Source organism: Rattus norvegicus, chromosome 2 (assembly GCF_021556685.1).
Source record: "Rattus norvegicus strain SHRSP/BbbUtx chromosome 2, alternate assembly SHRSP_T2T, whole genome shotgun sequence".
NCBI classification, from domain to species: Eukaryota; Metazoa; Chordata; class Mammalia; order Rodentia; family Muridae; genus Rattus; species Rattus norvegicus.
Window position 1 is genome coordinate 141,237,546 of NC_141535.1, and position 12,135 is coordinate 141,249,680.

A 12,135-nucleotide genomic window follows, 5' to 3' on the forward strand; every position below is an offset into this window, starting at 1 on the left:
TCACTCTTCTACTGCTGTGAAGAGACACCATGATCAAGACAAGTCTTATAAAAGAGAAAATTTAATTGCTTACAGTTTCAATTTTGTTTAGTTTTGGACAAAAGACTGAATTTACAAGATAAAGTAAACTGTTGGATATTTAGCAAAGTTAGTCAAAACAAAGAGATACTGGAGCACTCGGCCTTCCACTTGTGTGAAAAATATGGTAATCAGGATTATTAAGTATCATGGTAATCATGATTATCAAGAATTCTGTGTAAGCCATCTGATCCTGCCCAGATCAAACAAAAACATGAATCTGACAGGTTGCTAATTAAAATTATTTTCACTTGAAGAGGCACAAATTATATAATGTACTTTTATGAAATCCTTGTCTTCATATGGTAAATATATGCCAATAAAAGATCGCATATTAAAATGGAATGTGCATGGTGAATGGATGGAACTTGAGAATAATATCCTGAGTGAGGTAACAGTCCCCAAAGGACATGCATGGTGTGTACTCACTTATAAGTGGATATTAGCCATAAAATAAAAGTACCATGCTATACTCTACAGAGCTAAAGAAGCCAAACAAGAATGACAGCACAGGCAAGAATGCTTGATTTTCACTTAGAAGGGGGAATAAAATACTTCCAAGTGGCAGATGGAAGCAGGGAAATGGATGGGAGAGACGATGGGGAGTGGAGGAGTTCAGGGTTAGGTATGGGGAGCAACAGGAGAGATGGCCAGAGGGACATGATAATGTGTGGAAATCTATAGCCGATGGGGGGGGGTGGGAAGGTGGGGGAATCTTCAGGACATGAGAACCTGGGATAAGGGTGTCACCCAAGATCAATGGGGTATTGTTAGTTTCAACTTGCAGAAATGGGGAAGAGGCCACTTCCTGTAGCCAGACAGGACCCCCTGTGAATCAACTGATAGGGACATCAATCTATCTACAAAACTTTCAACCCAAAACTTAACCAGTCTATAAGGAATGCAGGAATAGGGGTTGGAGCAGAGACTGAGGGAATGGTCAACCAAAAACTGTCCCAACTTGAGACCCATCCCATGAGCAAGCACCAATCCCTGACACTGTTAATGATACTCTGTTATGCTTACAGATGGGAGTCTAGCATGGCTGTCCTATGAGAGGCTCCATCCAGCTGCTGACTAACACAGATACAGACACCCACCGCCAAACAGTGGCTTGGAGCTTGGGGATTCTTATAGAAAAACAGGGGGAAGAATTGAGGGTGCTGAAGGGGATAAAAATTCCACAGGAAGATCAAAAGTGTCAACTAACCTGGTCCCTTCGGGGCTCTTAGAGACTGAACCACCAACCAAAGAACATTCACAGGCTGGACCTAGGCCTCCCTGTACATATGTAGCAGATGTGGTCTTCATGTAGCTACCAAACAACTGAAGTAGGGGCTATCCCAAAAACTGTGGTCTGTATGTGGGATATGTTCTTCTAGCTGAGTTGCCCTGTTTGGCCTCAGCTGGAGAGGATGTGCCCAGCCCCACAGAGAATTATGTGCCAAGGTTGGGCATTTCCCAGGCAGACCTCTTCTCAGAGGAGAAGGGGCGAGTATAAGGGGAGGGGGAGTGACTGGAAGCAGGGCAGTGAGCAGAATGTAAAGTGAATAAATAAAAAATAAGTGACCAGCTCAATTGAGACAGAAACAAAAAAAACCCAAATAACAATAACAACAACCACCACCACCACCAAAAAAACTGGTGTATTCCACTTTTCTTTTGTTCTCTCTCTCTCTCTCTCTCTCTCTCTCTCTCTCTCTCTCTCTCTCTCTCTCTCTCCCTCCCTCCCTCCCTCCCTCCTTTTTTTCTTTTTTGGTAGTACCTAAGGATTAAAGCCAGGGCTTAGTATACATTAGGCAAATGTTCTATTATTGAGCTTTATCCCAAGTCCTAAACTACACACTTCAATATTGTATGCTGATAACTTGAGTACCTGAACTATATATATTAAATGAGTCGCTTGTAAGGGTAAATAAACTATATTCGAATGAATAAGCATGTCACAGTTTCCCCCTTTTGGGTACACTATAGCTTGTACTTCTCCAGCCGCGCTCTCTCTCTCTCTCTCTCTCTCTCTCTCTCTCTCTCTCTCTCTCTCTCTCTCTCTGACATACTCATGCTGTGTAGCTCAAGTTTGCTAGACCTTGTAGCAATCCCCCACCTCAGCGTGTCCAATGCTGGGAGACAGAGTTGGTCAACATGCCTAACTCTATATGCACATAGAAAAGCATGCTGATGTGACAACTTCTTGGCTAGTTACTTATGAGCAACAGCAAGTAACTTGCAGACAAGAGTCACAGAGACAATGGACAGAGTGCCATGACCCTTTCCCTTCACATGCCATTGTGTATTTAAGATGTTAGAATGGCTTCTGTGAGCAGAGCCTTCCTGAAGGTCTTTGCTGGACATGGGTACGAGTCCCTGAGGTGCTTAGGTTGTTTGTCACTTCAGTATAATTCAATAGTTGTTAGAATAATAATTGCATCAGGCCAATGAGTGGGACTCTAATCGCTACATATGCTCGCTTATTTAGTCCTCATCAATTCTAAATGAGAAAAGCACCACCATTGCCCACCCCTATAAGGAAGAAAATAGAGACCAGAAGGGGTTGATGTTCTCCAGATCAAGCAACCACTTAATGGCAGAGCAAGTGTGTGTGCTCTGGTAGTCGGATTTCCTAGCTACACTCGCTGCAAAGGCAACTGAGAAAATGAATTCTCCTGAGGATATGACACTGAAGGCAGCTGTTTCCTGCCTCCTTCCAAGCATAGACAGCCACTGTAGATGGACAATGTTTATTATGGGAGAAACACAGTGAACTTTGAAAATTCATGTTAATGTCATCTAACAATTTTTAGGAGAAATATATCAATTTTTCTTTTAAAACTCTTATTAGCATATGTTATTCATACTCATTCCATTAGACAGATCTTATTTCTACTATTAATGTGAAGGGGAGGTATGTTTATTTGATATAAGGAGGAAAAATCACTTAAGAATAAAATCTTTATAGTTCCCTTAAAATAATTATTTCAAAGGCCTCCTATTTTGGAACTGTGCTCCTCCAAAAGGCCTTTTGTAGAGTCTGGGTGTTGATATGTTCAATTTTTTAATTTGCTTTTAATTCCCTTTGTTTTTCTCAGAGAAGTCAGGTGCTATTCTTTGTGTTTTTTGGTTTTTGTTCTTTTTTGTGCTTTTTTGAGACAGGGTTTCTCTGTGTATATCTGGATGTCCTGGAACTCAATTTGTAGACTAGGTTGGCCTATTATAAGGTGGTCTAAGGAAGGAGTCCCTCGAGATGCCAGTCACACGACAGGGGGGCTGAAAGTCCCATTCATCTACATGACACCCTTTCATATCGCCTATCTTTCTGTATTTTACACCAGCTCTGGGCTGCTATTTGCACAGTTGAGTTTGTGTTTGCAATCCTCTGGATTCACGTTTGCATCAGGCCCATTTCAGTTAGTGCTCAGTAATCACATAAACTGGCATTTCTACCAAGCAATGTGCACATCAAGATGCCATGCATCACACAGGCAACAAAGAAGTGTAAGACACTAGCTAACATACATCTAATTTTGTCTATAAGTCATATACTTCCCCTATAAGAAAATGAAAGAATACTGTTTTTAGAACTTAGAAAAGGATTGGGCCTCTAAGACAATTCCTAGAGGTGAAACTTTTCTCTTCCTCATCTTCCTTCTCCTAATTTGCCTGAGTTGGTTCTTTTCCAACTCAGATTTAGCACATTGGTGTATGCCTACCAAGTAACCTTAAGCCTTTTAAGGCCCCAGCCTTAAGATCCCTATGTAAAACCTCAATGTCTAGAGTAAGTCAGTGATATCATACAGAGAACAAATACTATCAATTTTAGGTAAGTTTATAACTGTCGACTTGCAAATCAAAAACCAAAGCAAAGGGCTGCTTGTGACTGTTACTAACAAACCTTGCTAGTGTCCTCTTGACCTTCTTGTACACACTCTGGTCCACTCACACCCAATTCCCACTAATGATAGCATCACACACAATTATACACGAAAATGCAATTAAGTTATATGGATAAGCACTTTGACAAGTTCATATACATAAATATATATAAAGAGTGTGAAGTAAAAAACAACAGATTCTTAATGACCTCTGGCATTCGATGACAAAGATGAATTCTTCACCTAATATAAACAGACTAATTTCACTTTTCCATGGTTCTTGAGTATTATAATAATGGGGAAGCTGGAAGTTACCATCTTAAAATATTTCAGTATTCCATGACTCCACCCATCTGAGACAGGACTCATTTTGTAGTCCAGACTAGCCTGTGAATCACTATGTGGCTGAGGCTAGTCCTGATATCCTGGTGATCTTTCTTTCTTAGCTTCCCAAGTGTTGGGATTATAGCTGTGCTGGGACTGAGATGTTTTGTATATTTATTATTTATTTATTTATTTGTTTGTTTTTTGAGACAGGGCTTCTTTGTTTTAGAACTCACTCTGTAGACCAGGCTAGCCTGAAACTCACCTAGATTTGCCTGCCTCTGCCTTACAAGTGCTGGGATTAAAAGCATACACCACCACAGCATGGAGCTTTGTTATTTTTTAATTTACATATACTTCATAAAGTCTGTATTAAATATACTCTGTATGATATAGTATAACAGGGTATAAATACACATATATAGTCTATACACATTATATATGCAGTAGAAAATACAAACCTCACACACTATATTAAAGACAAGGGTCATCATTGTGTCAGAAGGCAGTGACTAGCACATGGAGAGTTCTCTCCACCTTTGAGTCGTTACCATTCTGAATCACTCCTTCCCTGTCCTGTGTTAATGAAGCTGGGCCCATAACTACATCTCCGGTCTTTCCAGTGTACGAGAAGGAAGTGAACAACAAGGAAGACCAGGAGGCTTTTGCGGAGACTCTAGGAAGCTGGAATGGCAGCTAAAGCCTCTAGTACGTATCTAGTGGTTTAAGAACTTTCAGCAAAGTCTGAGGAATCACTACCCCTGCTAACCTCACACACTTGTTCAGCAATAGCAGCAATTCTGAAATGCTTCAAAGAAATACTATTTCGGCTAGGTCTAGTGGGGCAGGCCTATGAATCCAGGTATTCAGGAGGTTCAGGCAGGAAGATTTAAAGTTCAAAGCTTGTACTACAGAGTATAACAGTGTAGAGAGGGAGGGGAGGAGGGAGGGAGAGAGGGTAAGAGGGAGAGACATGCTACCCCACAAAATACCCAGCAGAAAATATAAACATTTAAATAAAAGTAATATCTTCTTTATCACTTTGATAAAAACAAAGTAATTTTCAAACAAGCAAACAAACAAACAAACAAACAATAAAAACAATAACAGCAAAAACAAAACTGACTAACCAACCAAAACCTTCTGAAGGCTTAGTATTCACAGGCTGTTATTAGGCAAGGAAGCTTGCCAGTGAGTGTTTATTTTCAGGACATCCAAAATCACAAGCATAGCCTCCCTAATACCTCACGGCAAGAGATACTAACAAGAGGACTTTTCTGAACTTCTGCTCTTCCTACCACAGGCATTTCTGATAGACAGCAAGGTCCCTTCTCCGTACACACATCAATTCTCTAATTGTTCTCTTGTATTTCTGCACATACTGCAGTTCTGCTAGGTACAAGTTCAGGGAACTCTAATCCACCGAATTCAGTCCCCCATCTAAACCTTCCATGTGCGTGTCTCTAAATGAATTGAAATATTAAAAAAAACAACCTTGCTAGGTTCATAGTTTTCATTTATGTGGGACTAACTGATCATCAACTGCACCGATTTTTATAGCAAAGATATTAACAGTGAAAAGTCAACACACACATATATGTGTGGCTTACAAGCGGTAAAAAAGCATAGAAAAGCCAAAGGTCAGGTGACATAGAGAACATGACACCCCTAAGCCATCAACTCTCCCACAGAGTTGGAACAGAGATGGAGTAATCAAGTGAGTGAGTATCCTCAGCAAGGAGTGGGGCCACGCACAGAACAGACCACGCTGTCTTTTTGCTTCTTCCCTTTGCAGAATCCAATAAACTGCCATTACAGTCTGTCTGCATGGTTCCATTACTAGGATTCTATAACATCAGCTTAATCTCTTGATAATTATAATAAATGCTTGTAATCAAAGTAGGAACCATTTAGAAAAGGAAGGAGAAAAGCTGTTTTCTGTCAACCTCATGAGAGTTCTATGAGCTCGGAAGCATTCAGCTACTGTGCAGCTTTCCATTTTGCTCAAATAAATACTTAAGAAAACCCCAGTTCAGTGAGACTTTGACTTGAAGCATAACTTTTTGTTTCATTTAAAAATATGTTAACAATCAAAATAAAGAGACATGTTTGCTTTAGTGCACACATTTCTATTTAAGTGATAAATGACTTGATCAGAGACAGCATTTCCTCAGGGAGCAAACATAATAGTTACTTTTGAAAATGACAGTGTGGTGATGAGCTACACACAGAGAAGTGGCTTTAAGGAAGTATCATTTCCTCGAGCACAGCACAGCTCAACGCAGAAGTTGGGTCTGGGCTTTCTAGATAAGCAGTGCTAGGTCATGGAAGTAATTTAAGGTGGTAACGTGACAGGAAATGGCTACACAGGATCAGGGTGGCTTTCATCTGCATGGATCTCACTTGTTAGCTGCGAACAGCAAGAGGCCAGCTGTGATGATGGTAGGAAGAAACTGTCAACCTGGGCTACATTAAAGGGAGAACTGTTTTAGTCTTCTTTTTTAACGTAGAGATTTTTTTAATAAGACTTAGGAAAAATGACCCTAAATATTCATTTATATCTCTATACAGGGTGTCTACCAATTGTCAAAAGTGATGGATCTGACTTAAAATTAAATAAAACTGTTGTGTTCAGTTGTGGGAATAAACAGAATTATGAAGAGAAAAGTAACAATGAGAAGGGAAATATAAAATACAATGCCTTCCTGGCAGAGGCAGCTATGCTTTATGTGGTGTTCCCAGAGGCTTGGCGGGAGCTTGCAACAGCACGCTGAAAAGCAGGAGCCTTTGTGAAAACTTGTACATTTATTTAACTAAGTACAACCTCTGAAAATGACCTCTATCCAACCCTTCATCATGGTCTTACAATGATCTAAAATGACGGCCAGACACCCTTTAAATAGCATTACTTAAATAAAAGTCATTACCCAGGGGGCAGTATTAAAGCAGGAGCATGAAGGGCAGATCTTTGCTCATCAAACCAGAACGCAGACTTAAGGAGAGTTGGTAACACACTCAGCATCTTTGTCCTAGAGTGACAAGCCATACAAACCATCTTGGTCTTTTGGAATAGCTAGGGACAGTGTGATTTTTACACCCACAGGGGCGTATTTGCTGCCTGATGGAAGTAAGTGTCAAAGAGAAAGAATTCACACAATAGAAATGATGTTTGTCTTAAATTCTATATGCAAGAGTTATAAGCAGCCATTTTCCCAAAACAAATGTTACTGAACTAAAATGTTTTGTATTTACAAAATGTAGTCACTTTGCAAACTTAATAGGTTAATTTTCATAAATCACTTCTCCCCCACTGCAAACCATGCATTTGACCATATCTACATTTCCTCTTTTAATTTATATCTCGTACAAATTCTCCGAGTGACCAGGAGTGAACAGCCAGGAAAAGCATGGATCAGAATAACTGAGAAGTGGTAAAAATGCAGCATACTGTGGAGTCTTTTAATTCATCCACTATTTTAAAAGATGTTTCTGTTTCAGTTAGCCAACACAGGTCATGCTCTAGGGGACATGGATTTTCCCCTATTAAGAGGATGATTAGTCCAGTAAATTACAGCTTTCAGATGAAGACGACTGTTCCATCTCTGTGCTGGAAAGGGGAAGAGGATAGGAGGTTCATTTCACCACAAGGTAATTATGTGGGGCCAGTGTGCTACCATTTATCATGGCTGAAAGATGACACTCACTGTTAGCCAAGGGAGCTGCTGCTCAGGGCCTCCCGTCTACATCAATACACCATGAATTTTTTTTCTTGACAAAAAAAAGTAATTATACAACAGAAACTTCCCAATCAATACCTTTCCAGGCTAACGTAGATTCTACTATAGAGACATGAGGGTATGTCAGCCATCACCCAAGTCCATCTGTTAAATACAAATTAAGCTTGTTTTTCTGTGATGTTAGGCACATTTTTCCAGTGTTATTTTAAATCCTCAATATTGGTTCCTGGTAAGTAACATTGGCTTATGTTTATTGTTTTTATGGTAATAAAGAATGCCAGGGTCTCTCTCTCTCTCTCTCTCTCTCTCTCTCTCTCTCTCTCTCTCTCTCTCTCTCTCTCTCTCCACACAGAACACAAGTGAGAGCACTGCAGGAGCAGAAGCAATCGTCCAGTCATCCTTCTCTAACATCTAAGATCTACAACTAGCATGCTGAATGTTTTCAAATATACATTTTAATTTTTCAATATAAAAATCTATCCTTAGTCAGGGCATTAAAATGTATAATCATATGAAGGCATTATGTATATACATGCACATACACATACACACATATGGGTGAAAACAGACATTAAAAATCATCTAAAAATCCATCAAATTGTCAATTTGACAACTGCTTTCTCTGAGATAGAGTTTAGTCTTATAAACCAATCTAATATATCAGAAAAGGTTAAAGGGCAAGAAAAAAATCACTACTTCAGTGAAAAAAATTTTGACATCCAATTTTCAAGCTGATTTATCAGTGGAAAGCTAAAATGGATGGGGTGCCATTACTGGGGAGCAGCCGTCTAAGGAAGCTGTTACAAAGCCTCCCATTTTGATTTAGGCACATTAATCAATACAAACCTATACTGTTTCAATTTTTAAGACATTGATCTTCTGCTGTAGGCTTAGTTCAGCCACATCTATCAACAATCATAAAATACTCAATATATTTTTAAATAATGGCACAGAAATAAAATGATAAAATGAAATTCAGGTTTATTTGTCCTGATGGTTCATCACTGCTACAAAATAACAGTTTAATCTAGTTATCTAAGAAACTGAGTTAGTATTTTCATGTGCCAGGAAATTTTCAGTTTGTTCATTTTTCAATACTGAAAATGTCTTCAGTTGTTAAAAGTAAAAGCAGAGCATTGAAAAAAATCTCAGACCATGCAGTGAAGATATCTGAGGGTCAAAGAAGTCTTTTTGGGGGGGTCCAGACAGGGTTTTATAGTTCTGGCTTTCCTGGAACCCTCTTTGTAGCCCAGGCTGGCCTTGGACTCACAGAGATCAGCTTACTTCTGCCTCCGTCTCTGCCTCTATCTCCCGAGTGCTGCAACTGAAAGACTGTATCACCACTGACAACCTTTCTGCCTTTTTTTTCTGAAGGAAGATTTTTTTAAATATACATATTAAATTCATAATATAAGGATTAAATTGTTAATATAAAAAGTGTTTTTCTCAAGTTATTCACAATGTTCTCTAAAATAAAGGTAAAAATCAGAATGCTTTATCCCGAAAGTATCAGTGCATGACAAACCCTGTACTCGAAATGGTATGAAGGAGCCAAAGGAAATGAAGACAGTTCTAATATGGAATAAGCTTGCCTTGAAAACTGTCCCAATTTATAGCATTCAATTTTATAGCCAGCAGTGTCTATAAGTTTATTTTATATTACCTAAAGCATTCTCATTAAAATCCAGCAGGTCAATATTGTATGATGCTATTACATTTACTGGGGATTTGTACAAAATGTCAGATCAAACAATAGAAAACGAGACTGGAAAGTTGGGGGGGGGGCTATGAGTGAGAAAGAATGAGGTTACTCTTGTAGTCTCCCTTGCCACATGTACATGGCACTAGTGAGCCCTGTGCAAAGACAGGTCAGTGGGCACAATCAACATCAAACCTTTCTTTTACACGTGTTAGGTAGAGAAAATATAACTATCCTTCGAACCTTTCAATGGATAGGTGGTACCTGTTCCTTGGGGCACACCTTGATGCATGTGGATAATGGCGGTGATCAATCAGAATGAGCACTGCCCTCTCCTAGAGCACTTTCATTTCCTTATGTGGACAAGCTCCTGGAACTTTAAGACATATATGATAAACTCGAAACGATGCCATCTGTCCATTCTGTGTAGCACTGAAAATTCTTGCACCTAAACTTATTTTTAAAGAAACACTAATTTTTAATGTTTAACCCAGAAATTTATCATTTATAATTTTTATCCAGGTAGAAGTTAAATGCTTACATAAGAGAAACAAACACAATGCTAAAAACTAATCATAAATTTACAACAAAAATTTTAATATTTATCTTTCAGAATAATGAAAAAATATCTTTACGATAGGAGATACGTGGGCTGGAGAGATGGCTCAGCGGTTAAGAGCACTGACTGCTCTTCCAGAGGTCCTGAGTTCAATTCCCAGCAACCACACAGTGGCTCACAACCATCTGGGATCCGATGTCCTCCTCTGGTGTGCCTGACAGGTATATTGTACTCATATAAATAAATACATCTTTAAAAAAAGGATAACAGATATGTGAACTCAAAGTGACTCTAATTTCCAAAGTCTAAATTTATAGCCCTGACTGACCGGAAAACTTACTGAAGGTCTTACTATAGCAAAGACTGAAAAAGGTCTACCTATCCAAAGAACAAAAGTAACATCACTAGGAGAAAGTGACACAGTTTAGGGTTCCAGACGGGGTCGGGTGCCAACAGTGTCATGGGACACTTCTGAGAAGCAATGGTATTGACGAGGATAGTGGGTAAGACCCTGTTCACGGGCTTAGAGTGTCTGGGATGTGAACTAGCCCGGTCAGCTATGTCTGAGGCCCCTCTGAATGGCGCTGTCCTCCACACTGCTGTGGGAGCAATGTGTCGCTTACTGCAAGTGTGCAGCCCCGCCAAGAGTTCATTAGTGAGGCACTCGTTTCTGTCAGTACACTGTAATCTTGCTTACTTTTCTTTCTAAATTCCGGCGTTCTCTTTGATTTCTTAGCCAGTGGACTCTTAGAGTGTGAGGTGGACCTATTTTCTAATTTGAAAATTCTTTCCAGCATTCCTCGGTTAGTTCTAGACCTCAACTAAGACTCATTAGATTTACCTTCTATACTGTATTCTCATGGCCAGCCAACATGAGGCAATGCCTATCTGTCTGGGTTTTTCATTACTATTCCAAAGAACATAAATTATACATGTACTTCAAATATTTAAGAATATGTTAAAACATGTATACAAATGAGCCTTCTACAGCACGTTGCTAACCTCATCTGCCTTAAAATATGGACAAAATTCAACATTAGTTTTATCATTCAAATACATTTTTATGAATCACTTCAGTCATTTTTATTTGTCAGCTTTTATGTATTTATTTTATCCTTCTGTGCCATAGATTTGGAAACTCTTAACCATTTGCTGACCACTGTCTTTGAGCTTAGCCCTTCCCCCACACCTGGGGGGGTGCTTCTGACCTTTACTGTCGTCATTGTAAATGTTTGTAGACATTTTTTGGGAGCATTGCTGGACAGTGGTCATTGGAGCAGATGGAGAAGGACACGGAGCAATGGCGGCTAGATGACAGCTAGACCATCTGCTCCTCCCCTCAGTGCCACTTTCCATCCACGCACTGACCTGAGTAACTTGCTCTTTGGCAACTCTCACTTCACTCATCATTTCACTTTCGGATCTGAGGCATTACACTTCTTTCCATTCTCAATTGTTTTGAAACATCTGTCAGGTCACATAATGCCTTGCTTTACGACCTCCTTGCTAACTGATGGAGGAGTCTTCCTAATTGGGCAATTTTGATTACTTTTTTTTTTTTACAAAGCCCATTTCTGAGTTCCTCTAAATGATTAAGTCACCAATATTCATGTTAGTATAGACTAAGACATATGTCCTATAAATATTAATCAATTTAATAGGTAAGCAGAAAGCATTGTGCTATGAACCAGAACCCACTGGCCTAAAAGGCAATGAAAAGCTAAAGGCATAAGGAAGTCTGTGCTCTGGATATTGATCACAGCAGAGTTAAATGTGCATTTTTGTGGGTAAAATTTAAAGTTTGAAGTACTGTTTACAAAAGAAACTAAACTCCTTTGCTACTTAAATTGACCATTTTCATTTTTAGTG

General features: G+C 39.3%; 1 protein-coding gene and 1 long non-coding RNA gene across 13 annotated transcripts in view; one reads left to right on the forward strand and one right to left on the reverse strand.

Annotated features, from left to right (window-relative positions):
- Nbea (neurobeachin) overlaps positions 1-12,135 on the reverse strand; it is a 576,469-nt gene that overhangs the window by 204,159 nt on the left and 360,175 nt on the right.
- LOC102552778 (uncharacterized) overlaps positions 6,609-12,135 on the forward strand; it is a 53,769-nt gene continuing 48,242 nt past the window's right edge. For 4 of the 5 annotated variants that reach the window (XR_015674700.1, XR_015674697.1, XR_015674693.1 and 1 more), the window contains exons 1-3: positions 6,636-6,713; positions 7,770-7,919; positions 10,321-10,487. This is a non-coding gene — a long non-coding RNA (uncharacterized LOC102552778). Of the gene's footprint in view, positions 6,714-7,769; positions 7,920-10,320; positions 10,534-12,135 lie in introns of those variants that run through there. The other variant, XR_015674698.1, reaches the window with a different exon arrangement.